The sequence below is a fragment of the Engraulis encrasicolus genome, chromosome 11, assembly GCF_034702125.1.
Source record: "Engraulis encrasicolus isolate BLACKSEA-1 chromosome 11, IST_EnEncr_1.0, whole genome shotgun sequence".
In the NCBI taxonomy this organism is placed as follows: domain Eukaryota; kingdom Metazoa; phylum Chordata; class Actinopteri; order Clupeiformes; family Engraulidae; genus Engraulis; species Engraulis encrasicolus.
The window spans coordinates 44,805,687-44,810,686 of NC_085867.1; the positions used below are offsets into that span (position 1 = coordinate 44,805,687).

At 44.8% G+C, this 5,000-nt stretch overlaps 1 protein-coding gene across 1 annotated transcript in view; it reads left to right on the forward strand.

The window, feature by feature from the left end:
- Positions 1-5,000, forward strand: part of LOC134458426 (protein AMBP-like) — a 23,054-nt gene that overhangs the window by 14,940 nt on the left and 3,114 nt on the right. The window lies entirely within an intron of this gene.

The following is a 5,000-nucleotide window of genomic DNA, read 5'->3' on the forward strand; positions in this document are numbered from 1 at the left end:
TTGGTCTTCCAATCTAGGGGCTGCCAGTTGGAATCCCCCCTGACCTCTCCCTACATCTCCATCCATGGCTGAAGTGCCCTTGAGCAAGGCACCTAACCCCACATTGCTCAAGGGACTGTAACCAGTACCCTGAAAAATAATAGTTGTAAGTCGCTTTGAATAAAATGAAAGTGTCAGCTAAGTGTATTGTAATAATAATAATAATAATGAGCTTAGTGGGTACAGTGAAGAAGAGCCTATAGCCTATACCCCATGAGCTCAGTGGAGTAGAGCCCATAGCCTATAGGCACCCCATGAGCTCAGTGGAGAAGAGCCTATAGCCTGTAGGCACCACATGGGCTCAGTGGAGAAGAGCCTATAGCCCAGGGGTTCCCAACCTTTTCCAATGTGGGGCCCACTCGAAATTGTCACAAATGTTCAGGGCCCACTTCTGACCCAATAAAGAATAAAACTCAAATAAATCAACAAAGCAACACACACCAAAATATGATTATAATTTGTAGAAAATGATTTCAATGCCCACTTGGAATACCTTCAGGGCCCACCAGTGGGCCCCGGCCCATAGGTTGAAAATCACTGCTATACCCTATACCCCATGAGCTCAGTGGAAAAGAGCCTAGAGGCACCCCATGAGCTCAGTGGAGTAGAACCTATAGCCTATAGCGCATGAGCTCAGAGGAGCCTATATGCACCCCATGAGCTCAGAGGAGAAGAGCCTATAGCCTGTAGGCACCCCATGAGCTCAGAGGAGAAGAGCCTATAGCCTGTAGGCACCCCATGAGCTCAGTGGAGAAGAGCCTATAGCACCCCATGAGCTCAGAGGAGAAGAGTATAGGCACCCCATGAGCTCAGTGGAGTAGAGCCTATAGCCTATGAGCTCAGTGGGTACAGTCTATTATCTAAACTCCCATCCTCAGCCTGATCTTGTGATCTCGCGCTTCACTGATGCCCCGTCTCCATGGACAAAACAATTACGTTTCCCCGCTGTCAGCCGAGCCACAACAACTTTTGGGGGACTGTTCTTCATTCAGCGTTCTTCCAACTGCAAACAAGAAAATCACCTTTGAATTGGGCTGTTGTGAGATATTGTCATCAGGAGGCCACAAGCACAAGAGGTAGGGCAGTGGTTCCAAACCTATGGGCCGGGGCCCACTGGTGGGCCCTGCAGGTATTCCAAGTGGGCCTTGAAATCATTCATAAAAAAAATAATCATATTTTGATTTGTGCTACTGTTGATTTATTTGAGTTGTATTCTTAATTGGGTCAGAGTTGGGCCTTGAACATTTGTGACAACTTCAAGTGGGCCCCAAGTTGAAAAAGGTTGGGAAGCCCTGGGCTATAGGCTCTTCTCCACTGAGCCCATGTGGTGCCTATTATTGGCTGTTTTCTGGCGGGGCGTTACGATCAAAATTCTACTGCTCCAGGCACTCCACAGAGAAGCACGGCCAGACTACAGTAGTGGAGCCAATCCTTTGGCGAAAGTACGTAGGATGGCTCGCGAGGCTAGTCCTCTCTAGTGGTCAGCAAATGGAATGCAGAATAGAATGGAATGCCAGAATGGAATGCTGCACCCAGAGCCGTATATTAAGAGAGTCTGGCCAACTCGAATCATGGACGCCATGTTCGCTCCCCACGGCGAGGATTCTACAGTGTAACCCTATGGGCAGCATGCCGTCAAAAAATCGCTGGATTTAAAATACAAATAAGGCTTCATGGACCATCAAACTTGGGTTGTACTGTAGTATTATTAAGATCCCAACATTAACGAACGTTAGCAAGTTCGTTCGTATAGAAGGGGTTTGCTTAAAAGAGGGTTTTGTCAGCATAGTTTTTATGTGCTCAGCAGCGCATTCAAGCGTTACTTCCGCGTTGTTGTTGCCTAGGTAGGGCCAACATCAGAGTCGATATTTAAGTAATGTACAGAAATAATATTCACAACAATTGTCAAGTTCATGTACAGGGACCCTGGTGATACTTGCAGCAAAGTTTCACGTTGTGTCAAGATTTAGTAGTGTAAAAATAACCATGATGTGCTCAGCAGTGCATTAAACGCGATTGCAGACAGTAGAACTCATAGGATGAGTCTGGATGCTCATAGGATGAGTCTGGACGTGAGTTTAACCCTATTCAGACTGGGCTTTTTTGGCATTCCTGGGCCTGGGGGGGGGCTCTTTTGACCCCCCCCCCCCTCATAACTCATGAACGGAATACGGCATGACCACCAAACTTTGGGGAGATGATCTACATATGGACATCTATGAATGACATAATTTTTGTGTCATTATCTGGTATTATGACGTCATTATGACATCATCTGTTTATAATACCCAAAATCTCGCCATAATGTATTTTCCATCAAATTTAGGTAATGCACTTACATTTTAATGATTATATGCTTCAGACCACTTTAATGTTCACAAAGCTGTCTGATGCTAATGGAAATAGCAAAAAAATATGAAAAAGGAACAATAATGAGACTTAGATCAGTGATTTTCGGTCAGACATACCTGTCAGAAAACCTTTGCCATGGCAACGGCAAAAATGATAAACATAATCTTTTGGTACTAAACTGTAGCCAACTAAGGGACTGTACGTTATTTACCGGGGGGGGAGGGCTGGTGCGCTGGAAGTCCGGTCAAAAAAAAAAAATCATGGCCCCCCCCTCCACCTCAATTTTTTTCCCCATGGCCCTCCCCCCACTTCAATTTTGTTTTCCCATGGCCCTCCCCCTACAGGTACAAAAATGTAATATGTAAAATTGGTAGATGAACAACCATCATGACAACAGTCAGAGTAGCCTACATCAAGGGCGGTTGTCTGCACTATTATGTGCTATCGATATCAGTGGATACCTATGAGAAGCCGCTAGAATCTACCTCTGCGGCTGCATGGGATGCCTTTTAACTCCACTGTCACCAAGACAAATTGCAGGGACGCAGGAACTCATTTTGACCAGGGGGTGCTGTAGTCAGCGAAGGGTCTGGGAGTCCTCTCCCAAAAAAAATTGTTTTTTTTTAGATGCAATTTCCTGCATTCTAATCAAGTTTAGGATGAAGAATGGCGAATCCCATCTGACTAACTTCTTCATGTTTTATGTAGCCTAATGATGCATACGATCAGGACCCCTGCCTTGTCTCCCCGCCCCGCGCACAAAAGCACGCACACACAGACAGGCATAGGCCTACTGCTTCCCGAATGTGATTAGGCTACACTCTGACGGCCAAAGAGTTTGTGCTGTGATCGGCGAGAGAAGTAGGTTAAGCGCCAAAGCAGCTGGTGCCATTGCTGGCTATTGATACAGGGAGAGTGTGAAAGCCACCTTTAGTTTGCATTTGACGTTGGCCATATTTAAGACTAAAAGGTGCCGCTAAACGGTGGTCAAATCAGCAGCAAGAGGCAAAAGGAACAAATCGCCACCACTACAAAAGTCCAAAACATCTAACAATAGCACAGCCATTTCACACCGCGGGCAAATTCAATTTTGGCAACAGTTATGATAGACAAGCCACGCACACCATCGGCTGTGCTATAGATTCACCCCATAGCCAACTCCGAGGCTAAGATAGACTTCACCAGCTTTAGGCAAGACCTAGCCTACCAATGTGCTACTACGAATCCAATCTCCACCGCAAGAAACAAAAGTCACTTCTTACCTGACACGATGCACAATTTTGGTGACATTCCCTTCTTCCGTCGCACTTTAAATTCACCTAATTCCTTACTTAGTTGGTCCGTTTTTGATCACCAAAGTGATGAGACTTCTCTTCACAACAAGTTAGCTCCTCCAATGGGTTTAAGACCGTGTTGATGCATGCCCAAGCCAACATATCGCTGTTAATAACACTTTTATTAATACCTTGACACCACAAGCTAAACAAAACAAACGTCTCTCTCGGCGGTGCTATGCGACCATTGAACACAGATGTAAAGCACACGGCGGCGGTGCCATTATATAAAATCATGACTTACCAGAGGCTGTGACCACCAGTTGACTACAACACAACACCTCTCCAAAATTCCTCTGGAAATGCCCATCCAATTCGTTGTCAAAACTTCCCAAACTGTTTAGCCCATAGGCCTATAGTTCACCTCAGCTAGTTGATATTTGCTCACGGTCATTTTCTATGATACTCAATGTTCCTCCGTAGCACTAGCAATCCTACAGTGAAAGAGAGTCAGCGCGGGCAATGAAACACGCTTCAGTGCTAAAGCACCCGGGACCTTGCATAGCAAAGCGATGTGTTTCAGAGCATTTCTTTATTATTATTTAAAATAATATATGAAAATAAAATAAAATAAATTCGTTTTTTTCCCATGGCCCTCCCCCTAACTCCGATTTTTTTTGCCATGGCCCTCCCCTCCACCTCATTTTTTTCATCATGGCCCTCCCCCCCCTACGCACCAGCCCTCCCCCCCCGGTAAATTACGAACAGTCCCTAAATNTTAGGAAAAGTCACCAAGTTTTGTAGTCATAGCTTAAGTCGTTAAGGAATTATACTACATCAAAGTTGGTGCGGGCACTTTTAGCCCCCCCCCAGTCTGGATAGGGTTAAATCGCAGGGGAAAAGGACCTTATTAGCGCGGCAGAAATAATAACTTGGTAGTACCAAGGGCAAAGTTATGTTTTCACATTATAGCATAGTTACAGGTGGCAAGTAAGATTTGACAATCTAATTTCAAGTTATGACAGAAACCTAAACATCATTCGTTTGAAAGTGCGGTCAGGAGTTTTTGAGAGCATATCATCATGACTATTTCTTTCAGAAGTAATTGTTAACAAAAGTCGAAGGGGGAAAATACATTTACCTCACACAACACGGAGAAATCTGCTGTTTTCCAGTGATTCCTTCTGACCTTTATATTCCATAAAGGAGAGTTTATATCCATGCAAGTCCCAAATCCTCCGTTTCTGTCACGAGTTAAACAATGTTGTTTTTTTCTCCTGACCTGGTCCTGCGCTACAGCCATATGCAAAACAGTTTGTCGTAATAATATTATAG